Below are 26,643 nucleotides of genomic sequence, written 5' to 3' on the forward strand. Positions count from 1 at the left end.
TAAACCACCATGCTTTTTTTTTTTTTTTTAACCTGCAAGGTAAAGTTATAATGTGCTAGTACATTATGTGAAACTTACCTTAAGCCCTCCAGCGATGCGCTATCACCGCTGACAGGACTTCCACCTTCACCTGGTCTTTATTTTCTGGTTCGCGTCCTCCGGCCGTCTGAATGGCAACGCCGTAATGATGTCACGGGAGCCGCTATTCAAAGCTAAGGACGCATGCGTTGGTGACATAACCGTCCCATTCACAAGTAAATATCTCCTAAACGGTGCACGTTTAGGAGATATTTACTGTACCTATACTGTATTTACTGTACCTATAGGTAAGCTTTATTATAGGCTTACCTATAGGTAAATACCTTTTGAGGGGGACCACTATGACTCTGGTGCTTACAGAATCTCTGTTTAGTTTTATTTATGACAAGCTTGGTGTGGCCTGTTGTGTCTTGTTGGTATGTCATCTGTTCACCTTCAACATTATCTCCACTCTATATCCCTGATTCATGGTTTTTAATGTGTGTTAATTCTGTTATAGAGTATTACAAATTAATGATCTTCTCTATGGAATGCCTCTGAAGAAAGGATTCTAAACTGTTTCTGAAATGTGTCGGCATAGTGCAAAGAGATTCACTACCACCTCTAGCTTCACTAACAGTCATATTTTAATATGTTTTGGAATGTTGTTCCATGGTGATGTATGCGCCGATTTTTTTTTATCTCTGTATATGAATAAAACTTTATATTTTACTATACATACTTGCATATTTGAGTTGCCCTTAAAGTCCCAATGTACCGGGGGGTACCTTTTTGCTATTGGTATAGGTAAATATCAACCATGGGAGTGTACTCCCACTTTAAGTGTTTTGTTTTTGGTAAATACATTTTCACCCCAAAATACAATGAATTTCAGCTTTTCATTGTAAATCCTCATCTCTTTGAATATCTGATTATTTGGAGAGCATCTCTATAAATATTTGATATATATATATATATATATATATATATATATATATATATATATATATGAGGCTGATGAGCACATAACTGGCTCCTTCATGAGCTTATTATATGTTAGGGAATTATGCAGCACACAGATAAGTCCCATGCCTGCGACTTAAGATTCTGCAGACTATTGGCTTTCATAATTTAATATCCTAATTGGTCCTGACACTTGTATCTTTCTAACAGGGTCATCAGTAGTACAACACTAATTACTATGGATGTTCTCCATACATTCCTAAAGCTGTCTGAAGGGCAGAATTTATAGAGATAACATCTCAAAAAAAGTCTCTCCGTTATATATTATACTTATTCTTTTTTTTTTTCTTATTCCATGAGCTGATTTTAAGTTCTGTTATAGGTCTGCTCCATGTTGAGAGAGGGATTATGGAAATCTGATTAAGGCTGAGCTGTGTGGTAAACTACCTCAAGAGAGAATGCTTTCCTTTTACGAAATGCCTTCTTTACACATTTCCTTGTTTGTGGATGTCCCCGCCATGCTGTGATTTCTTAGAATATAAGGTAAGCCAGCTATATTCACTGTCATTGCTTTTTTATACGAATCTTCAGGATGTGTAAGCTAGACCGTTATACAGACTCACATAGGCCTTAAATGTTAAGTTTAATCTGAAGACAGGATTGAGAAAAATCTGAAAAACTATAATGTACGAGATTGTTAAGTAATTTTCTAACAGTTAAAGATTAAATTATTTTAAGAATCGAGTATATTCAAGTACACTCACCAAAGTTACATTGCAAGCACCGGACCCAGAGCAATGATATAATTGAGGTCTGTTTTTTTCAAAATTTAGGGGGGTTTATCAGAAGTGTGCATTATGTATCCCACGAGTAGTACAAAAATATAATTTTAACCTTTTAAAAATAAATTCTGAATGTTTCTTTAGTTCTATATTTTTAGAATTTGGGGAGCAGCATGAGTACAAACAGTTCTGGAGCTCTGCCTAGAAAAGCAATGGTAAAATAGTGGTCCAGGGGATTGATTCGACTCTCCAATACTACTTTAATGACCTTTCTTACTGTTGTAGAAATGTTTGTTAAAAATACCAACCTTCATCAGTACCAATATACATGGCACTATTTGTGCTGTCTGCAGTTTTATAGTGTCTCACAGAAGGTCCCACATCAGCTGCAGGTTAGTGAGATATTTTAATCTGTATTTTTCCATAGCATCTTTGAGAAAAAAAACAAATACAATGTGCTGTACCCAAAGGAGATCGTGGACCACATCTGAGACCCCCATAATTGAGCTAGCATCCCCCAACTGATTTAGGATGTATTCTTATGCCCCGTACACACGGTCGGATTTTCCGATGGAAAATGTCCGATCGGAGCGTGTTGTCGGAAATTCCGACCGTGTGTGGGCTACATCGGACATTTTCCATCGGATTTTCCGACACACAAAGTTGGAGAGCAGGAGATAAAATTTTCCGACAACAAAATCCGTTGTCCGAAAATTCCGATCGTGTGTGCACAAATCCGACGGACAAAGTGCCACGCATGTTCAGAATAAATAAAGAGTTGAAAGCTATTGGCCACTGCCCCGTTTATAGTCCTGACGTACGTGTTCTACGTCACCGCGTTTAGAACGATCGGATTTTCCGACAACTTCGTGTGACCGTGTGTATGCAAGACAAGTTTGAGCCAACATCCATCGGAAAAATTCCTAGGATTTTGTTGTCGGAATGTCCAAACAAAGTCCGACCGTGTGTACGCCCTATTAGAGTAAGAACAAGAGAGTAGGTTGAATGTATTGAATTGTGTATTGCTGCTTACAGTATAACTAAAGTTTTTTTTTTTTTTTTTTTGGATATGTTGGAGAGAAATTAGAACATCTCTGTTTACTATTGCTGTCTGTGCTTCTGTTACGGATATTCACCCTTTCTATTTGTCTGTGTCACTCTTATCACCAAGCGTGAATGTGGAAAAAAAAAAATACCAAATTTTGTCTTCAGAACAGGAATAGAAGGGAAATCTTCCACGCGAGGCAGTAGTTCTGGTGACCCTGGTGACAGCCAGGGATTTACCCTCACTATGGAGGGATTTCCTCACTTCCTCTTTTGGCTAGGGGACTGGAAGTGAAGGGAAATCTTCCCCAATGGAACACAGATGGCAAAAAACTGGCAGCAGTTAGTCTTCCCTTTATACGCTATCCAAAATGAAAAAAAAAAAGTATTTTTTTTTTTGGTTCTACTTTAACTTGGGTTGTTTTAGAATTAGCATTCATAAAGAAAAGACTCTCATTTTGAATAAAAGGGGTACAATATTTTCTTAGGTTTCCAGTGGACTGTCAATCAGCACCTCTCCACTCTGCACCCTCCCCCCCCCCCCCGCGCTCACTGGAGCGCTGAGCTGTGTAGGGGCAGGGAGTGGCCATCTCAGGCTCTCAGTGGCTCGCTGAGAGGCTGAGACGGGCATCAGTCCAGGCACCTGGCGGATCCAGACTTTATTGTCGTGATGAACGCAGTACATGGACTGATTTCTGTGACGTCAGCAAAGAGCGGACTTCTGCCCGCTCTCTGCTGAAAGCGGGTCACAGGAGTGAAAAAACGAATTTCACTCCTGTGATCCATAGGAGAAGCCCTGCCAAGCGAGCTTAGGCTGGACTTCTCCTTTAAGCTGTTAGTCTATGCAAAAGTTATGTTTTGGGTATAGAATGAGCTCCATAAGCTGAGTTAGCCCTTGGCTACTTATATGTCTTGGGCTCTCCAACAGTGATATCTCCCTTTCAGAATTCCCAACTCCTGTCCAATCAGGGAGTTGAGGGTGTCCCTGCCTACCTTTGTGGGTTTCAGCTCTTCCTGTTACTTTCCCCATAACATAAAATAAATATAACATCCTATAAGGAAATCAGAACCAATTATAATGGCCATAACAGGAGTGCAAATATGTCCTGACAGGACAGTTTCTATGACTATATACAGGGAACCAGATGTCAATTCTTCCACCATAGTAACAATCTTTAATTATGTAGCAAAAAGTATCAGCATGGCACATTGTTAAAGTAAAACGATCATGACTGAAACTTGTGAGTTGTGATTTTTGTCAAGGCCATGGTTTTACTGCTTAGTGTAGCTTTTCTCAACCGTTTTTTTATTCCACCAGGGTCTCTGGGAACCCTTGCAAAAATTAATTTATTGCAGGTCAGTGGGAAGAATGCAGCTTACATTGGTGGTCAGTGGGAAAATGTCCCTTACAGTTGTTTTCAGAATGGCCACCCTTAAGGTGTTACTTAATCCATAACCATAAAATCAGTCTGTATAAAGCATGCTTGTTATACTCACTGTTGAACCTAAGGGGTTACTCCTCTGCATTGTGTAACAAGGCTGTTTGATCGGGTCTTCTCTGATCCTCCCCTTCTTTTACTGTCCCCAGTCAATCTGCTGATGGAACAGGGCCTTGGAGGCACTCTGCACATGCTCAGATTGGTGTGTATTGTAATGCCATGTACAGACGATCGGACATTCCGACAACAAAATCCTGGATTTATTTCCAACGGATGTTGGCTCAAACTTGTTTTGCATACACACGGTTGCACAAATGTTGTTGGAAATTCCGATCGCCAAGAACGCGGTGACGTACAACACATACGACGAGCCGAGAAAAATGAAGTTCAATAGCCAGTGCGGCTCTTCTGCTTGATTCCGAGCATGCGTGGAATTTTGTGCGTCGGAATTGTGTACAGACGATCGGAATTTACGACAACGAATTTTTTTGTCGGAAAATTTGAGATCCAGCTCTCAAATTTTTGTTGTCAGAAATTCTGACAACAAATGTCCGATGGAGCCTACACACGGTTGGAATTTCCGACAAGCTCACATCGAACATTTGTTGTCGGAAATTCCAACCTTGTGTACGCGGCATTAGAGTTTTTAAAAAAAAAAATTTTAGGAGGGTGCATGTGATCAGCACAGGGCCAATCAGCCAGTCTGTCCAGACAGAAAGGCGGGGGTCATGCAGCCTCATAGGTTAGTCAGAGGAGAATGAAAACTCCTCCTACAAGCTTTAACCGGTGCTCAGCCGGACACTGATAGAAGTCACAAGACTGCTGTATACTGCTGATGAGAAAAGGTATTTACTATAAAAAAATTGCATTTCTGTGTACTGTGGGAAACCAGATATAGTGAATGTAGGGTCCTGGGATTAGTAACACTTTAAGGACAGATAAAAAAGATCTCTGGTGTCATGCCGCTGACTCTGCCAAGTGACATTGAGCCAAAAATATTCAGGCACCTTTATATGGGAGGTCAGTCAGCCAATGCTCAAGGAATCCCTAACAACCTTTTGGAGGAGCCCTAGGGTTTCATGGAACCCTGGCTAAGAATGGTTGGCTTAGTTAGTCACTGAGCCAGAACAAACATGCAGATCAGGAGCTCTGACTTCACTGGCTTCATGTTTGTTCCAGGTCAATGACTCACTAAATAGTGAAACCAGGAGATGAGAATATCAGCCAGGGAAATACAGTAATAAGGTTACCAATAATGGCAGCAACCATGTTTCTATCATAATAGGTTTGATTTACTTTAGAGAACTGTGTTGATCAGATACAGGGGGGAGTGGACAGACATGAGAATGGTGACTAATTCCAGCTGACTGGACTAGAGTACTGCAGCATGTCAGGAGACTCTCTCTTCCCTTCTATACTCTGTCCTAAAGGTGATCCCCCAATCCGGACACATCCCCTTCCAACTATGCACATGCACAGTGTTCCCTCTGCACACTCAACCCCATTGTTTCTGTCTCTGTGTTATGCAGTGTAGTTTTCAAAACAGATTTTTGTGTTGTAACCCTAACAAATCCCTAGATACACTGTGGTTATACATCAAATGTGTTTTATGTTTTTTTTTTCAAAAAGCCAAGGTAAAGTTGAAAAATTTGCATTATTTAAGTCAAAAACAGTAAGGCATGGGCAGCAATAAAAGTGTTGTTAGACATTATGACCTTCCCCACTCTTCTTACAAATGTGTTTTTTTGTCTATGCCTCCATTGGAGAGGGTTCCCAGAACTTTCTGTCCAGACGGGAAGTAAATTAAAATGTTCCCATTAGGGACATACATGGTTATATACTGTACGTGTCACCTGAACTTGAGGAAGGACAGGGATGCCCTAAATGGTTGGTCGGACTTTCTGGTTCACTGTATTATGTAAGGAGAAATTAGTGGAATAAAATTATTTTCTGCTGTCACAAAAATTCACTCTTGGTCCCTGTTGGAAGTGGATTCTATGTGCAGCAGTGTTTGCAGCCTGCTTGATCGGTTGACACAAAGTTTATCTTGGTAAACCCTTGTTTGTATATACTGTATATACCTAAAAACTCAGGGCCAAAACTTTTTCTACCTAAAGGTTGGCTGCCTGAAATTGCTATGTTTGCATCCAGCATAAGTTTGTACTATGTCAAGTCCAATAATCAGGACTAATTCAGAAGCAAGAATTTTCAAGAAAAGATTTGAAAACTTTGAACTGCCCCTGAAAATCAGAGAGAGATGGCAGCTGTTTTGCTTTTCTGTTATTCAGTAAGTATTCAGTGAAGGCCATATATGTCTACAACTAATATGGTAAGAGAGGTGGCCTGGAATCTATAGAGGTGATGTAAATGAGTGACATTTCCCAGAAGCCTCTGATATTTATATATCTGGTCTACACAAAGCTTCAGACATTCAAACATCACACAACTATCTGGAGATCCTGGAAAAGCATACTGCAAAGTCTTTATATAATTTTCCAGTATATATTTTAGTAGATAAGTTTTATAGTTGCCAAACCGATTTCAAAATAGTCTAATAATGACAGAAAGTTTTAAGACCCCCGACCTAGCTGATCACTTACATGACTTATTGAGAGTCTATTGGTGAAATACAGTTCTTGGTGTGGCTAATCCTGCAGCTCTTCTCACTGATCTGGGGGGATCCAAAGCTGAAACAGAACAGATGACAAGGGCACAGCATCACAGGTTAGAAAGGTGAGTACATTTATTGGAATGAAAATTATAGCACACTTACACTAGAGAAGCTAGTTTCCATCAAAGGTGACATTCACAGAGCAACAACATAATACCAGCCAAACGTATCCTGCAACACATGAAAGGAGATAGCTGCTGGAATCCAGTTAGGGTCACTAGACCCACTATGTTAGCTGTCAAATCTCGGCGTCTGTGGCCGCTCTGGGAGCTCATGGGAAGTGGCAATATGTGGGGTCAGACAGCTAGTTTCAAGGTAACACCTATTCTTCAATCCTGCCCACTATCATTAGTACTAGGGATTTATACAGGCTGGTTGTACAGCAGAGGCAGACCAGTCCTAATGCAGGGCTCAGCAAGCACTGTAATAACGTATCTGGAGACAACATAAAGTAAGGTTACTGTAACTATTACCATGAAGATTCTATTTAACAATGTATCTTGTTCAAACAGTTCCCTCTACCATACAGTTTAAGGTGTTTAGTCAAAGAATTGCATTAACCTCCAATCCCTCATTTAACCATTTTGGTGCTAAAATATCTAGAGTAAAGATCCAGGAGGTCTCGCTATTGCATAACCTCCCAAATCTTTCTCCAGCTGATCCACATTTCGGAATGCCCTCAATCACCAAGATGCTTAGTTCATCAGTGGGCTTAGCATGTTTTATTGTAAAATCATCATGGTGCACTATAATCTTTATTCCCTTGTTCTTTTAGCCTTCGATGTTCACCGAATCTGTATCTTACTGTTTTAATGGTACGACTAACATATAAGAGGCCATAGACAAAAATTATGATGAACAGTGGTGGAAGATAGAGGACTAAAAACACTTATCTGCTTTCGCTAACAAACGATTTTTGCCATGTTGAACGAATTGGCACAAAAGGCTCTTCCTCTTTTTACATCGATACAAGCCAACAAGATTGAGTCAAATAGGCAGCTTGAATACTTATTGTGCTGCAGCCAATCCCAGGGTAAGTGTACCCAGTAGGTGGCTGAGTGGAACACATATAGTCTGGGGTCTGGAGCAGCCCTGTTCTTGTCCTGCTGGAGAAGTTTGCAGCCTCAGGGGCTGCTGCCCCTTTGAATCAGTTCTGCTGGAGTCTGCTGATGTTCAGCAAGGTCCCAGCTATAGCAGAGCTGGGGGACCAATTCCTAAATATCTTTGGAGCTAAGTAGCTTCACCTTATGCCGCGTACACACGGTCGGACTTTCCGGCATACTTGGTCCGGCGGACCAGAGTGTGCCGGACAATCCGCCCGTGTGTGGGCGGCGGCGGACTTTTCCGGCGGACTTCTTCCCAAAAGCCCGCCGGACCTAGATTTGAAACAAGTTTTAAATCTTTCCGTAGGACTCAGTTTCGGGCGGAAAGTCCGCTCGTGTGTGTGCTGGTCCGACGGAAAGCCCGCTCGTGTGTAGGCTGGTCCGACGGACCAGATACGACGCGAGGGCAGGGTATTGCATCTCGCGCTCTCTGCAATAGGAAAAACAAATTTTCCTATTGCGGTGAGCGCAGTGCATGCCAGGCCCTTAGGTCTGGTATGGATTATAAAGGGAACCCCCTACGCCGAAAAAACGGCGTGGGGTCCCCCCTAAAATCCATACCAGACCCCGATCCGAGCACGCAGCCTGGCCGGTCAGGAAAGGGGGTGGGGACGAGCGAGCGCCCCCCCCTCCTGAACCGTACCAGGCCGCATGCCCTCAACATGGGGGGTGGGTGCTTTGGGGGAGGGGGGCGCCCTGCGGGGCCCCCCCACCCCAAAGCACCTTGTCCCCATGTTGATGAGGACAAGGGCCTCTTCCCGACAACCCTGGCCGTTGGTTGTCGGGGTCTGCGGGCGGGGGCTTATCGGAATTTGTCCGTGTGTGGGCAAGTCCGTTCATTCTGAAAGTCCGGCGAAAGTCCGTCGGAAAGACGGGCGGACCTAGCCCGCCGGAAAGTCCGGGTGTGTGTGGGCAAGTCCGTCCGTTTTAAAGTCCGGCGCACCTGGCGGACAAAGTCCGTCGGAAAGTGTGCCGGACCAAGTAGGATAGAAAGTCCGACCGTGTGTACGCGGCATTAGGCTCTGGTCCGGAGAACTCACTGAGGATATCAAAATGGAAAATTTCACAGTGAACTGCATGTTGGAAACACATTACACCTTCACAGTTCTTCTGTGTTTCATCCAGGCATAGCCTGTACACAGTAACCTAGATCATCTAGCTTCAAACTCTCCTTGCTGTAAGTAATCTGCTATTTTATAACACCCTCTTTCAGTATGATGGGCGTTCCCATTCTCAATTACTGAAACATTCACTCTGGAGGGTGATATATCCTAATGTCAATTATGCAATTTCCAGGGAACTTTAACTTTCCTTTGAGGTTCTACTTTTGGGAATGGAAAGGGAATTTATGAAATATTGCGTATAAACATTTTATTTGTCACCTGCAATGAGTGGCAAATTATAAGGGCCAGCTTTTTGCAGGCTGGTTTGACAGATGTGCTGTGAAATGGACTTAAATAACAGAAGAGATTTGTTTATAGAAACTGCTAAATGACTCAGAAAAGCCATTCCTGACCCCTTTAGCTGCTTGTGCTATTTAGGAATTCATTCTCAAAGATCTTCTAAGGTCACAAGAGAGACTCTAAAGCTAGGTATTAATGGATTTCTAACCAATTAGAGCAACCTTTCTCAAACCTTTCTCAACCTTAACAATAAGGAACCCTTGAAATAACTTTCTGGTCTTGGGGAACCCATGCTAATAATTATTATATCTACAGCTCATGGGGCATTTAGTGTTAAAATTTAGTTGTGGATATAAAAATGTATATAAAAGTGTCATGCTTTGCGCATTTGACTCCAAAGGCTGTTCTTTGCTACAAAATGACTGCAGTAATAAAACAAATTATAATAATGACAAATCTAACACAACATGTGTATGTGTATATATATATATATATATATATATTAGTAAATAGTGGTGCTATAACAAACTAGTGAAAGACATATATAAACCTTAGTGATAATGGATTACCACCCAGTGAATAATGCAGGCATACCCCACTTTTAAGTACACAATGGGATTTATTTACTAAAGCTGGAAAGTGCAAAATCAGGCTCACTGCTGCATAGAAACCAATGAGCTTCTAACCCCAGCTTGTTCAATTAAGCTTTGGTAATAAAACCTGGAAGCTCATTGGTTTCTATGCAAAAGTGAGCCTGATTTTGCACTTTCCAGCTTTAGTAAATAAACCCCATTGCGTACTTAAAAGTGGGGTATGCCTGCAAGCGAATAGAGTCCAATTCAAATGATATCCTAAAAATGACAACACATAAATGTATTAAATTCAAACGTCAGTGATAGATCACGAATGTTGCTTGAGATCTCCACACCATGTGAAAAACATGCCACCACTTCCCCATAGGGTATAAATGTTGTGGTAGATTTGTTATACACTGGCAGTAGCAGCTAGATATTCACTCATTTATTTTACTCATCTGTTATGGAGCAGTGGTAGGATCAACAGTATAGGAGGGTTTAGACTTTAGATCCTGTGAATTACCAAATTATAATAATGGTCAGAAAAGAAATTCCATGAAAATTATAGTGCTCAGTGGAAAAGCATCTACTTACATTGATGGTCAGTGGAAAAGTGCCCCCTTACACGCCAGTGAAAAAGTGCCCTTTAACACTAATGGTTACTTGAAAAATGCCCCCTTCTATTGATGGTCAGTGAAAGCGTGCCCCCTTACCTTGCTGCTTAGAGAAGTGTCCATTTACGTTGGTGCAGAGTGACATGTCCGTTAGATTGGTTTTCATTTGAGAAGGGGCCCTTAGGTCAGTGGGAGAAGGACTCCCTGACATTGGGAATCAGTGGGAAGAATGTTCTTTTACAGATAGCTAAAAGATAATTGGTATCAGTGGTAACTTATCTGAGAGGCAGAAACTGCCCAATGTTCAAGGACCCCATAGCAACCTCTGGAAGGACCCTAGTGTTCTGCAGGACACTGGCTAAGAAAGACTGGATTAGGTACGCCTAGTGTGCTAGGCTATGGAGACTCACCATGTGATAGCACTGGTAATTGAACCTAAAACTCTCACATGGAGTGAGTCTTAATACCTGGAAGTACAAGGTATTTTCTATGATCCCTGCTGCTGAATGGATTTGTGGGAGAGTACAGGAAAAGTAACTGTCCTGATGAGAAAGGGGGATTAAAGTGGTTGTAAACTCTGATTAAAAAAAAAAAAAAAAAACTCTGCAAGGAAAAGGCATAGTGAGCTAGTATGCATAGCATAATTACTTACCCGAGAACGAAGCCCCCGCAGTCATCCTCGTCTCCCCCTCCGGCCGGTGACATCTCTCCCGGGGGTTACTTCCGGGTATCGCGGCTCCAGCGCTGTGATTGGCATGTGCGCGGGAGCCGCTTGTAACGGCACACAGACTGAAGCAACGCCACATTGCTTCAGTTTGCCTCAGTGCGCATGTGCCGATGTCATCGGCACATGCAGGGGACATCTCCTAAACCGTGCAGGTTTAGGAGATATCCTGGGTAGCTACAGGTAAGCCTTATTATAGGCTTACCTGTAGCATAAAGTTGTTGTAATGAGTTTACAACCACTTTAAAACAAACTTGTTGCCCAAGTTTGGAAGTATTAGACCTAGCTTCATTATCATCATTAGCAACTGTCTACTTCTGTTTGTCACTGCATGGATTCAGTTGAAGTAAGCATGAGAAGAACTTCCGGGTGCAGCATAGTCACTGGATGTGTCATACTCCAGCACTGATATGTGGACAGCTTTACATACACCTCACCTGGGCTCCTCATATTATTATAGTAACCCATTTTTCTATTAGACCATTATATAAGTATATGTGTTTCTATTATTTTGAACAGCACATTAGAGAACATAGCCATTGTTGTCTTTACCATTCCTTTGGTCATATAATATACTTTAATTTTGTAACATTAGCATTGTGATAACATCACAAACAATATTTATATTTCACAATCCAATAAAAGCTTACTAAAAAAAAGTCTCCTTTCGTGTTAGTACTTCCTGTCTCCTGGCCATGTCTTTCTATAGCTTCCTGGATTCTCTGCATGCTTTGCAGCTTCCCCTCTCTTGTTTACTTTCAATTTCTAAGGACTACATATCCCATGGTACTTTGCTGCCTGCAAGCAGTGGTTCCTGTACTGACTCTGCTGACAGAAACTACTTCTCTCATCATCTCTGTAGTTCAGATGGCGGTCTCTGTGAATTCTATGACACATAATTTAAGATATAGAGGCTTTTCTAAAAAAAAAAAAAAAAAAAAAAACATAAAAACAAAAAAAAAAATAAGAAACAATCAATATGCAGGAATGTATAGTAACCAACCTAATTTTTTTTTTCTATTTGACTTCAGTAAGCTGAACTACTATTGACATTTACAGTGCCTTGAAAAAGTATTCACCCCCTCCTTGGCATTTTTCGTGTTTTGTTGCCTCACAACCTGGAATTAACATTGATTGTTTTCAGGATTTGCATTATTTAATTTATAGAACATGCCCACAACTTTGAAGATGTTTGTTTTTTTATTGTGAAGCAAACAACAAATGGGACAAAATAACAGAAAGAGTCAATGTGCATAACTATTCACCCCCTTAAAGTCAATACTTTGTAGAGCCACCTTTTGTGGCTATCACAGCTCCAAGTCGCTTTGTATAAATCTCTATGAGCTTGCCACATCTTACCACTGGGATTTTTGCCCATTCCTCCTTGCAAAACTGCTCCAGCTCCTTCAAGTTGGATGGTTTGCGCTTGTGAATAGCAATCTTTAAGTCTGACCACAGACTTTCTATTGGATTGAGGTCTGGGCTTTGACTAGGCCATTCCAACACATTTACATGTTTCCCCTTAAACCACTCAAGTATTGCTTTAGCAGTGTGTTTTGGGTCATTGTCCTGCTGGAAGGTGAACCTCCGTCCTGGCCTCAAATCACAGACAGAGTGGTACAGATTTTGCTCAAGAATATCCCTGTATTTAGCACCATCCATCTTTCCCTCCACCCCAGACCAGTTTCTCAGTCCCGACTGCTGAAAAACATCCCCACAGCATGATGCTGCCACCACCATGTTTCACTGTGGGGATGGTGTTCTTTGGGTGATGTGATGTGTTGGGTTGCGCCAGACATAGCGTTTTCTTTGATGGCCAAAAAGTTAAATTTTAGTCTCATCAGACCAGAGCACCTTCCTCCATACATGTTGGGAGTCTCCCACATGCATTTTCACAAACTCAAAATGGGCCATTTTGTTTTTTGCTGAAAGTAATGGCTTTCTTCTGGCCACTCTGCCATGAAGCCCAACTCTATGGAGCCTACGGCTCATTGCCGTCCTATGTACATATACTCCAGTCTCTGCTGTGGAACTCCGCAGCTCTTCCAGGGTTACCTTGGGTCTCTGTGCTGACTCTCTGATTAATGCCCTCCTTGCCCGGTCCGTGAGTTTTGGTGTGCGGCTGTCTCTTGGCAGGTTTGCTGTTGTGCCATGTTCTTTCCATTTGGTTATAATAGATTTGATGGTGTTCCTAGGGATCATCAAACATTTGGATATTTTTTTTTATAACCTAACCCTGACTTGTACTTTTCAACAACATTGTCCCTTATTTGTTTGGAGAGTTCCTTGGTCTTCGTGGCAGTGTTTGGTTAGTGGTGCCTCTTGTTTAGGTGTTGCCGCCTCTGGGGCCTTTCGAAAAGGTGTGTATACGTAATCACATTTCATGTTACACATATGCCCTGTACACACGGTCGGATTTTCTGACGGAAAATGTGTGATAGGACCTTGTTTTCGGAAATTCCGACCATGTGTGGGCTCCATCACATATTTTCCATCGGATTTTCCGACACACAAAATTTGAGAGCAGGCTATAAAATTTTCCGACAACAAAATCCGTTGTCGGAATTTCCGATCGTGTGTACACAAATCCGACGCACAAAGTGCCACGCATACTCAGAATAAATAAAGAGATGAAAGCTATTGGCTACTGCCCCGTTTATATTTCCGACGTACGTGTTTTACGTCACCGCGTTCAGAATGATCGGATTTTCCGACAACTTTGTGTGACCGTGTGTATGCAAGACAAGTTTGAGCCAACATCCGTCGGAAAAAATCCTAGGATTTTGTTGTCGGAATGTCCGATCAATGTCCGACCGTGTGTACAGGGCATTAGATTGTACACAGGTGGACATCATTTCACTAATAAGGTGACTAATGTGACTTCTGAAGGTGATTGGTTGCACCAGAGATTTTTATGGGCTTCATAACAAAGGGGGTGAATACATACACACATGCCAATTGTCAGGTTTTTTTTCCTGAAAAATAGTTTTATGTATATATTTTTCTAATTTTACTTCACCAACTCAGACTGAATATACACATATATTTCAGATTCAAAAAACATTGAACTAAAGCCAAGGGGGGTGATGACTTTTGCAAGGTACTGTACATGGTTTTTGCTCATGGGTGTATGTAAATATGGATATAACGTAGGAGTGAATAGGTTAACTTATTTCCAAAGATGTCAAACAGTATTAGGCTAACTTTTATGTTGCTCCACAGTTCTTTTGTTTAAGAAATACATCTCTTAAAGGGATTGTAAGCCTTCGTGTTTTTTCACCTGAATGCATCCTACAGGCCTGTGCATGCAGCATTTTCAAAGAGAAAAACCTTGGGGAAATGTACATGCATTGCAAAGATGTCCTGAATATGTTTTTTTTTCTTTAAATTGGATATATGGTTTAATATTTCAACATGGGAGAATGATGGAGACTGACCTTTTCATTTGAAAATGCTAGTTCCGTGGCTGTCATGCTGATGCTTTGTTTGGTTCTGTCTAAATATGCTTTTTTCATTTGTTATTTGCCCAGACATACATTTTAATTAGATTGGGGTTATTGTTGCCTTGGGTGATGAAGCACAAGCAAAGTATATAGAGGCTACCTACCTATGGCCCCCGAAATTTACTTCAGAGCAGACTGGACTGACATTTTTTTTCTAGAATTAAGGACTGAATCCTCCTTAGACATTGAGAATGTGACCTGGATAACCCTAAACAGGTGGTAATCCTTAGAAAGTGATTTTAGATGTAAAAAGACAGACCCTCACTGATAATAACCACACATACCATTCCTCCCTAACACTGACCACTGACTTGCCCTGTTGTTTACAAGTGGCAGCTATTTATATGAACATTTTTGGCATTCTATAAGTAACAAGTGCAGAATGTTCCTAAACCTGTTAGTTTATTTCCAAAGCCACATATTTTCCCAGACTGAGTCTTGTGATTTCTCAAAGCTGCTTGTTGATGAGAACAAACCTTTCAGTGACGGATGGGGGTGTCAGGTACAGACTCCGTATAACACTTCGTTTTTTTTCTTCTTCCACTGTGAAATGTAGACAGGACACAAGCTGGCTGATGTGATTGTGAAATACATCTCGGAGCAAAGTACAGCTAGATGACAGAAAATCTTAAAGGGTAATCCCACACCACAGTAATCAGCGGGACAGGGTGACAATCAGTATAGTCAGTAAATAACACTCAGCTTTGGGCCTCAGTGTCCATGCTTCTCATCTCCTAAAGGGGTTCTTCACACTGGCGTTTGTGGTAAAACCAAATTTTTCTAAGCAATGCCATAGATAATCCCATTCTATACTATCAAAGGCTTTTGCCGCATCAAGTGACAATATAGCTCTATTACCCTGATTTTCAGACGGGACCTGCAGATTAAGAAATAGACGCCTTATATTCACTGCAATAGATCTATTTGGAATAATACCAGATTGATCTATATGCACTATCTTAGATATTACTTTTGCCAATCTAATGGCTAAAACCTTTGCCAATAACTTCACATCTGATATAAGTAGTGATTTTGGACGATATGATTCAGGGTTATTAGGGGTTTTATCTGGTTTTAACAAAACTATAATAATTGCTTCGTTCATAGAGGGTGGAAGATGACCATATTCCAATGAGGTATTAAATACCTCTAATTCAGGCAATAAATCAGTTCCATAAACCTTATAGACTTCCCTTGGTAACCCATCTACAAGTGTCAAGGGCTGGTCCAACATCTCCCTATCAGCCACTGGTAGTTCTGGTAACATAATAGAGTTAAGAAAAAGTTGTAGTTCAGCCTCCTTATAGGATCTTTTACTACTGTACAAGTTTTTATAATAATCAACAAACACCAATGAAATCGCAAAAGTAGTTTGTGCAATTTCAGTTGAGAAACTTGTAGTTCCACTACTTGTCATTGGTTTCTGAGCTTTTACTATTGCTGCCAAAAGATGACCCGTATTTTCCCCACCCTCAAAATAAGGTTGTTGGAGGAAAAAGCTTTTATGTTCTGCTTTTTTATGAGAAATATCAGCATATATCTGTTGTTTTTGTACCCACTTCTGTTTCTATGGTAGGAGTCGCTATATATATAGAAGTTCTGCCTTTAAAACATCTTCAGTCACGGAACGTTCCCAATCTCTAGATTTCTGTTTTGATCCTTGAAATTTAAGAGATAAATAAGTCTCCTGTGTAAGCTTTTAAAGAATCCCAATAGATCTGTGAAGATACAGAGGGCTTGTTAACAGTACCATATGCCACAATATCAAGTATTATTTTCTGCTTTGAAGGAAAAAGGTCAAACCAATAGGGATTCATTTTCCATAGAGTGCGAATCTTAATTGAATTTAAAGCTAACTTAAGAACCAACGGGGAATGATCTGACAAGCTGCATAGGTCACCTCAGATATAGCAGGTAGCATTATTGAAGTTGCTAATGTCAAATCAATTCTAGATAAGGTCCCATGGGTACTAGAGAAGCAAGAAAACACTCTTTCATTAGAGTGTAGCATTCTCCAGAGATCCATGAGACCAATCTCCCACATATAACCAGCAAAAGAGGTAAATACTGGAGTTGCCGAAATGGAAGTCAATCCGAATCTATCTAAAGAGGGGTCGAGATACTGTATTTATCGAGGTATAACGTGCACCCTAATTTTAAGAGGGAAGACTTTCCACAGCCCCCTGTCCATCACACGGACCCCTGCACAGCACACGGGCCCCCCTGCTCAGCACACGGACACCCCGCACAGCACTGCACAGCACTCGGACCCCCTGCACAGCACTGCACAGCACACGGACCCCCTGCACAGCAGTGCACAGCACACAGACCCCCCTGCACAGCACAGTTCAGAGCTCCCTTTCATTATCAAGTCCCCCCGCACTTCCAGGAGACCCCCAGTCTCCTGGGACAGCATTGCCAGCCTACTCTAAAGTTGCAAAAACATCACTGCCAGCCCCTTCTTATACACCATCCTGTGTCACTGTCATTGTAAAACAAAGCTTCTATTTACGTCAATTAACGCCGCTCTCTCGTGGACCCGGTCATGTGACTCTCCTCTGCTGTTTCATTAATGGTCACATGACCGCTCTCCTCCTCCAATCAAAAGCTACACTCGAGGAGGAGGCAGAGCGGAAGGAGAGCGGCCAGAACGAGTGGCGTTACTTGAGATATTACAGGCTTCCATTTATATCAAGAGTGACACAGGATGAGAGTTTTATGAGAAAGGGCTGTCAGTAATGTTTTCTAAAGTTTTTAAACTATGCCAGCGCTGTCCTAGGGCCAGGAGAGGCGGGTGGCCAGCCTGACACCCTCCCAATGGGTGGCACCTGGGGCAGACTACCCGATCCCTGCCCCCCCCCCCCCCCCCCCGTTGGAAAAAAAAAAATCGGTGTATAACACACAGGCACGGTTTACCCTCTATTTTCAAGGTAAAAAAGTGTGTGTCATACGCCGATAAATACGGTAGTTGTTAAAATCTACTTTTAACCAAGGGACATCAGAAGTAAAATTCAATAGTTCTTTAAGTATCTCTGAGGAATAGGGGGTGGTATATATATATATATATATATATATATATATATTAGCTAGCACATATGATTTTCTATACATTGTGCAATGTAAAAAGATATAGCGACCTATAGTGTCTATTTGTACATGCCTGCAGGAGAAATCAACGTAGTTTGCGATCAATATAGATACACCTCTAGAATAAGTAGTATAAGTAGAATGGAAAGTAACAAAATGGGTAGGTGACAATGATAAAGAAGAAAAAGGGCACCAACATCCCTGTACGTAATTGTAGGAAGGGGAGGTTATTTAGCGGGACTTTTTAGGTGCCAACCAAAAAATAAGTAATATTGTCAAACCATGATAGGAATAAATAATGCAAGATTTTATTGTTACATACATAACAAGATAGGAGGTATGGTAAAATGTATGTGCACATGTACAAAAATACATCTAAAAATTCAAAACAGATGACATTAAAATAATTATCCCGACATGTTTCGCCACTCTTGGCTCATCGGGATGTTTTGAAGATAATTTAGATGTAGCACTGTATACAACCAAAACAAAACTACATTAAAACTATTACATGGACTAGGGGTACAATAAAATTAAAATTAGAATAATGATAATACAAAGAAGTAAGCTGTCAACTACCATACCAATCAACAATCGCTCAACCAGTAGAGGATCTTTCGTCTGCGCTTCAAGGTCAGGTCACGAAGCACCGTCAGAAGCGCAGTGCACATGGAGGAACACGAGTGGGGCTCGGAATAAACTTTGGGCTGGGATCTAACCAACAAGATGGTGTAGTTGGGAGATGACCAGGAAAGAAAGGAAATGGGGAGGGGGGGGAAGGGGAAGAATAAGGGGGGAGAAAGGGAGGGGGAAAAAAAGGGGGGGGGGATGAGAAAGGGGTGAAAGGGAGGGGGGTGAATGTGTGAAGGAGTGGAATGTGGAGGGGAGTGCAAAAAGTGATAAATAGGATGGTTAACATCTAAAAACCAGAATAAAGGGTGATATAATAAAAGTGAGCTCGTGTGGAGTGATGGTGCTAACCTGGGGGAAAAAAGGTGACTTGCATAAGTAATAATAATGGTTGGTGAGAAGGCCAAAGGTGACTGGACTGCAGGCAGGAGTCTCTTAGGAATATTAAAATGAATACCTAGGAAGGATATATTGAGTAAATTTGTAACTCAATAGAAACTAAGTAAATTGATATACACAAGAAGCATAGTTCATGTTGGTACTAAGTGGCATAAAAATACGTCATCTTATATACAAAAAGAAGACAAATACCTGCTGCAGATCACCTGCCTTCTTGTGAGTCAAGTCAATCACCTGACCTGAATCCGATTGAGCATGCATTTCACTTACTGAAGACAAACCTGAAGGCAAAATGCCCCAAGAACAAGCAGGAACTGAAGACAGTTGCAGTAGAGGCCCGGCAGAGCATCACCAGGGATGGAACCCAGCATCTGGTGATGTCTATGCGTTCCAGACTTCAGGCTGTAATTGACTGCAAAGGATTTGCAACAAGTATTAAAAAGTGAAAGTTTGGATGATTGTTAATCTGTCCCATTACTTTTGGTCCCTTAAAAAGTGGGAGGCACATATACAAACTGTTGTAATTCCTTCACCGTTCACCTGATTTGGATGTAAATACCCTCAAATTAAAGCTGAAAGTCTGCAGTTAAAGCACATCTTGTTCATTTCATTTCAAATCCATTGTGGTGGTGTGCAGAGCCAAAAAGATTAGAATTGTGTCGATGTCCCAATATTTATGGACCTGACTGTATCTATGTGTATTCCTACAAAAAAAAAATTCAACAACCAAACATTTCCCACAGGAACAAAATATAGAGAGTCCATTCAGTAATAATTTACTGGACTCTGCCCTTCGACTCTATATGAAAAATAAAAAGTCAAACTAACCGCCTCTCATTTATAAGGATAGAGAAGAAAAATGTCTATTCAGCCATTCAGTGGCATCCTGTGGATTATCAAAAAAATGTGCAATTTGATTTGCCTCCACTTTTAATTTGGCAGGGTATAACATTGAATATGGTAGTTGCAGGGTCTGCAACCTTTTTTTTTTTTACATCTTGAAATTTACGCTGTTTTTGTACATCTGGAGAAAAGTCTGGAAAAAACATGACTTTATTTCTATTAAAAAGAACTTCCTTCAGTAATCTGACTCTCCTGAGGAAAAAGTCTCTCTCTCGTTGATTGAGCAATCGTATTAAAAATGGCCATGGAGGAATTCCTGCTGGTAGAGGCCTACTAGGTACTCGATGTGCTCTTTCCACTGAAAAGGACATAGAAAGATGTTCTGTCCCAATAGTCTCCCATAACCACGTCTCCACAAATTTCTGTAGGGTTTGCTCCCTCAGAATGCTCTGGGAGGCCCACCAGCCTAATGTTATTAAGTTGAAGTCGGTTTTCAAGGTCTTCCAGCTTACAAGCATTACTATCTGATTTTTTCATTGCTTCTTTAATATTTTTGCCCAGTGGCTGTGAGGCATCCTCTAGTTCTTTAACACGTCCTTCCAAAACAGATGTTCTTTCCCTTATTTTCTGTACATCCTGACAAAGAAAGATGAATTCTTCTTTAAGACCCTAAACCTGCCCTGTCAAATAGCATAGATAGTTCTGACATTGTTGTACCGCTTTTAGCACATCTAATAATGTGGGCTCTGATGACGTTGGTGATGTTGTTAATACCTGCAGGCCATTTAACTTTTTATCAGTATACAGTTTCACATTTTTATCCGTTTCTTCCACTTCGCATATTGATTGGTTCGTATATTTATGTAGAGTAGTTATATCTGTTCCAATACACAAATCTTCCAACTCTTCTTTGCCATCTTGCTGTGCAAATTTTTTTCACCATCTTTAGATATTAATGCAAATTTTGCCAGTTTGGCAGCAGCAGCTTCTTTAGCCTTCTTTTTTACCGATTAACCGCTTTGTGCTTGCTGTGGAAATCCGCCAGCATCTTGCATAGGGGCTGCAGCATTTAAAAACCCCTGTCCCTCCTTCCACAATTTTGTGGTTTTATTTCCACCTCTCCTTTGCATTGTTTCTGATCTCTTCTATTTTTCTTAATCCCCCTTTTTCCGCTTTCTTTTTTCTTTCCCTTTTCCTTCCCCTCTTCCTTTCTCCCTTCTTCTTTTCCCTTTCTTTTCTTTTTTCCAGGTTCCATTTTTTACCTTGATGCAGGGAATGCATTAACATAAAAAAAGTTATGACTTTAGAACCACTTTAAAGCTAAACTTGGGGGGCAAAAGCCCTTTATCTTTGCTATGTGTCCTCCATCTATGTTAGGAGTATTTGACCATTCCAACTGTTGCACAAGAGATTGTACAGATTCACAGGAACATATAAAACAGTACATAGTATTTACAAATCAAAGTTAAACAATTTAACGTGTGTCAAATCATGCAGACCCTAGTATTACATGGCTGATGGGTAGATCTAAAGGAGATTGTACAGTCAGATTTTTTAGTGTATGGTCAGCCTTAAGCTTTGTACACACTACCAGTATTTTTTTCTTTCAAGCCGCTGGGTTGAACGAAAAAAACCTGACAGCTCAGATCGGAATAGCTGTACTAACAATCCAATGTTAGTACAGTGGTCTCCCCTGCTGTGCTATTGTGTTCTGACAGGGATACAGCCCCCCTCCTGCCAGAACACTCCGGTCAGCGCTTCCAGCCATCGGTTGAGAGCACTGAACATGAGCCGGTCGGCAGACCTTTTTTGGTTATGACCCTTCTGTTGGACCGGCTGCCGAAAACACGGGCCAAATGTCGAACGGTTTCTATTGAACCGGCCAATGCCGCCTGACATTTGGCCCGTTTGTACTAGGCTTTAGAGTCCCTCTTTTGCAACATGATTAAATTTATCTTCTACTGAATATTTTGCAATAAAAGGATTATTGTTTACAACTCTATTGAAGAACAAATTACCACAAATGGAGAGAAAAATAGAGTTAACATAGAGCGTGAAAAAAAAACTAAAGCTAGCTGATGCTACAGTGGTCTTATGCCTTGGCTGAGATGAATTGAGGGATTTGCCTTTTTTAACTACAATTTGAAGCAGCCTTTCTGAACTTTTTTAACCTAGAGTAACTCTTGAAAAAATGTTCAGTTCTTGGGAATCCCTGCTAAAACCAACTCATTCTAGGGTCAGCGTGAAAAATGCCCCTACATTAGTGGTCAATGGGAAGAATGTGCCTTTTACAGTGGTTGGCAGTGGGAAGAATGTGCCCCTTACATTGATTGTTAGTGGGAAGAATGTGCCCCTTACATTCATGGTTAGTGGGAAGAATATGGCCCTTACATTGATTGTCAGTGGGAAGAATGTGGCCCTTAAATTGGTAGTCAGTGGGAAGAATGTGCCCCTTACAGTGGTGGGCAGAATACCACCCTTACAGATAGTTTAAAGTACCCTTGATGGCATGCTGCTAACATTACCAACTGGTGTTAGTCCAGGAAATTTTCAGTCACCATCATATGTGAGGTCAATCGGCCACAGCTCAAGGAACCGCTAGCAGCCTCTGGAGGAAACGTGGTTAAGAATGGCTGACCTAAAGTATGGGGCCATAACAAACTGCTCCTTTTCTCTTAGTAAATGTTACAAAAACAATAACAAAATACCTTTTGTATGACTTGATTCATTAGAGAAATGGGTGTATACTTCTTGGTGGATTCCCACTGGGGACAGAGGTTTTTCCTGGTAAGAATGATTAACTTGCATTTAAGAGGTTTCTTCTTAGATGGAATCTTTCCAATTGTTCTTGAAATTATGATAATGTATTGTTAAGGTTTAACCAAAAGGTCATTTCATGTGTTAAAACATTTCTTTATACATATTGATATTTCTAAGTCTGGTATTGTTATCTCTTACAGATCAATAGAGACATCCAATTTGTTCAAAGGAAAACTGGTTTATTTGATTAAATGATATACAGTATCTCACAAAAGTGAGTACACCCCTCACATTTTTGTAAATATTTTATTATATCTTTTCATGTGACAACACAGAAGAAATGACACTTTGCTACAATTTAAAGTAGTGAGTGTACAGCTTGTATAACAGTGTAAATTTGCTGTCCCCTCAAAATAACTCAACACACAGCCAATAATGTCTAAACCGCTGGCAACAAAAGTGAGTACACCCCTGAGTGAAAATGTCCAAATTGGGCCCAAAGTGTCAATATTTTGTGTGGCCACCATTATTTTCCAGCACTGCCTTAACCCTCTTGGGCATGGAGTTCACCAGAGCTTCACAGGTTGCCACTGGAGTCCTCTTCCAATCCTCCATGACAACATCCTGGAGCTGGTGGATGTTAGAGACTTTGCGCTCCTCCACCTTCCATTTGAGGATGCCCCACAGATGCTTAATAGGGTTTAGGTCTGGAGACATGCTTGGCCAGTCTATCACCTTTACCCTTAGCTTCTTTAGCAAGGCAGTGCTTGTCTTGGAGGTGTGTTTAGGGTCATTATCATGTTGGAATATTGCCCTGCGGCCCAGTCTCCGAAGGAAGTGGATCATGCTCTGCTTCAGTTTGTCACAGTACATGTTGGCATTCATGGTTCCCTCAATGAACTGTAGCTCCCCAGTGCTGGCAGCACTCATGCAGCCCCAGACCATGACACTCCCACCACTATGCTTGACTGTAGGCAAGACACACTTGTCTTTGTACTACTTACCTGGTTGCCGTCACACACGATTGACACCATCTGAACCAAATAAGTTTATCTTGGTCTCATGAGACCACAGGACATGGTTTATGTCCTTAGTCTGCTTGTCTTCAGCAAACTGTTTGCAGGCTTTCTTGTGCATCATCTTCAGAAGAGGCTTCCTTCTGGGATGACATCCATGCAGACCAATTTGATGCAGTGTGCAGCGTATGGTCTGAGCACTGACAGGCTGACCCCCCACCCCTTCAACCTCTGCAGCAATGCTGGCAGCACTCATACGTCTATTTCCCAAAGACAACCTCTGGATATGACGCTGAGCATGTGCACTCAACTTCTTTGGTTGGTCGACCATGGCGAGGCCTGTTCTGAGTGGAACCTGTCCTGTTAAACCGCTGTATGGTCTTGGCCACTGTGCTGCAGCTTGGTTTCAGGGTCTTGGCAATCATCTTATAGCCTAGGTCATCTTCATGTAGAGCAACAATTCTTTTTTTCAGATCCTCAGAAAGTTCTTTGCCATGAGGTGCCATGTTGAACTTCCAGTGAACAGTATGAGAGAGTGAGAGCAATAACACCAAATTTAACACACCTGCTCTCCATTCACACCTGAGACCTTGTAACACTAATTAGTCATATGACACCGGGAGGGAAAATGGCTAATTTGGCCCAAACTGGACATTTTTACTTAGGGGTGTACTCACTTTTGTTGCCAGCTGTTAAGACATTAATGGCCGTGTGTTGAGTTATTTTGAGGGGACAGCAAATTTACACTGTTTAACAAGCTGTACACTCACTACTTTACATTGTAGCAAAGTGTCATTTCTTCAGTGTTGTCCCATGAAAAGATATAATAAAATATTTACATAAATGTGAGGGGTGTACTCACTTTTTTGAGATATTGTATATCTGTAGAATTGTAGAGGAGCTTGTATTGTACAATAGAGTGGGAGGTCAAACTCCAAAGCTATTGCCTACATATAGCTTTTGAATTATTAAAACCCAGTAACATTTTCAGTTTTTTTGCCCCTCTGGTGACTGTAAGTGATTAAAGTGAATGAGAGAACTTTAAAGGCTGCAGTTACTAACCTTCTGAGAATGCTGGTTTCTAAGAGGGGCTTTGTTGTTGGATAAGAATGATGCCAATAGCACAAGTCCCTGCCCTGCTCCTGTCTTTGCTAGAATACTGTCCCTCCTGCTGAGACTGAACCTCCCTCCATATTGTGTCCCACTTCATGCCAGAAACCTTCACATGACATTCACGGCCATTGACCTTTGTATCCCAAGGAAAGAATGTCCACACATGAATAGGGTTGCTGCACTCTACTGATGGTGCTCAGGAAATTGCATAACAGTAATATCACATCAACATACATTCGGAAGTCACTTGACAATACATAGTCAATCACATTTAGTGGACTGTTCGCAGCAGTCACATGTGAAAGCATACTGTATGCTTTAGGCAGCCATCTTGCTCAAAGAGTCTCTCCTTCCAGCCAGGTTCATTATTACTGACAGGACTGGGTTCTCTATAGGCACCGCCTCCATAGGTACACCCCACCCAGGACCCTCCAGGGGAATAGCCTCACTCAGGGATCTCTTGGCCTGGCCTAAAAGGCCCAACCCGCCCTAGCCCCCACCTGCATAAGGGTCAGAAAATGTACAGCCGGTGCTTTTGGGGGTGCAGGTCTACTCCTTCCCAGCCTCCAGGGCTTCCTTGTGCTTGTTACATCCATGCTAGTGTAGGGTGTTCGACTCCCATGCCCCAAGTGCCCTTTGGCTCCTCCCAATCTATAATATCTATAAGTGGGCACTGACTCACCCATGTCATCACTGCAAGAGGGCTCTGACTAAAAGGGGCTTAGCACCTGATGACACTGCTTTCTGTAACCAGACGCTGTTCTTTAACAGAGCAACCTAGTGGTAGACTATCAAACTGCACCTGCCTACAAGTTGCCTGGATATACCTTTGAACCCCTGACATCAAGAGTTTATGATTTACTGACCTGAAATAAGCATGTAGATCAGAAAAAGTGAGAGTGAAATCAGAATTCCTGATCCACAGGCTTATTCTACAGGCTGTAGCTCAGTGATATACAAAGTACTTAAAGGAGAAGTCTAGCCAAAGTTATTTTGTTTACACTTCTCTTGAGGATCACAGGAGAGCACAGGTTGTTCTGCACTCCTGTGACCTGTTTTCAGCTGACACCGGGCTGAAGTCTGCTGGCAGCTGTTATCATCAAAATAACACCATACCCACAGCAAAGCATGGTGGTGGCAGCATCGTGTTTTGGGATTGTTTTTCTTCAGCTAAACCAGGGGCCTTAAGCTGGCCATACACCTATAGATTATCTGCAGATTTTCTATGGTTAGATGGAAAAAGTGCAACAGATTTCTCCATGTTCGCTAAACTGTGTGGATGGAGGAATCTTCCACTTTTTACATCTAACCATAGAAAATCTGCAGATAATCTATAGGTGTATGGCCAGCTTTAGTCAAGGTAGAGGGAATTATAAACAGTTCCAAATATCAGTCAATATTGGCACAAAACCGTCAGGCTTCTGCTAGAAAGCTGAACATGAAGAGGAACTTCATCTTTCAGCATGACAACGACCCAAAACATACATCCAAATCAACAGAGGGATGGCTTCACCAGAAGAAGATTAAAGTTTTGGAATGGCCCGGCCAGAGCCCAGACCTGAATCTGATTGAAAATCTGTGGAGTGATCTGAAGTGGCATGTGCACAGGAGATACCCTCGCAATCTGACAGATTTGGAGCGTTTTTGCAAAGAGTGGGCAAATATTGCCAAGTCAAGATATGCCATGCTGATAGACTCATACCCAAAAAGACTGAGTGCTGTAATAAAATCAAAAGGTGCTTCAACAAAGTATTAGTTTAAGGGTGTGCACACTTATGTAACCATATTATTTTATTTTTTTTTATTTTTACTTACCTCCACCTAAAAGATTTAAATTTATTGTTCAACTGAGTTGTACAGTTTATAGGTCACATTAAAGGTGGAAAACGTTCCAAAATGATTTATCTTTGTCATATTTTTACATCACAGAAACCTGACATTTTAACAGGGGTGTGT

At 41.4% G+C, this 26,643-nt stretch overlaps 1 protein-coding gene and 1 long non-coding RNA gene across 3 annotated transcripts in view; one reads left to right on the forward strand and one right to left on the reverse strand.

Moving 5' to 3' along the window:
• Positions 1 to 1,250: 1,250 nt before the first annotated feature.
• ABCA4 (ATP binding cassette subfamily A member 4) overlaps positions 1,251 to 26,643 on the forward strand; it is a 450,770-nt gene continuing 425,377 nt past the window's right edge. For both annotated transcript variants that reach the window (XM_073593112.1, XM_073593113.1), the window contains exon 1: positions 1,251 to 1,524. The gene's annotated coding sequence lies outside the window, so the exon portion shown is untranslated. The remainder of the gene's footprint in view (positions 1,525 to 26,643) is intronic.
• Positions 6,746 to 17,429, reverse strand: LOC141102534 (uncharacterized). The gene is made up of 3 exons (XR_012235136.1): positions 17,352 to 17,429; positions 11,987 to 12,222; positions 6,746 to 6,933 (listed from the first exon to the last, which is right to left on the reverse strand). It is a non-coding gene; the product is annotated as an uncharacterized lncRNA (long non-coding RNA).

The sequence above is a fragment of the Aquarana catesbeiana genome, linkage group LG07 (genome assembly GCF_042186555.1).
Source record: "Aquarana catesbeiana isolate 2022-GZ linkage group LG07, ASM4218655v1, whole genome shotgun sequence".
NCBI lineage: Eukaryota > Metazoa > Chordata > Amphibia > Anura > Ranidae > Aquarana > Aquarana catesbeiana.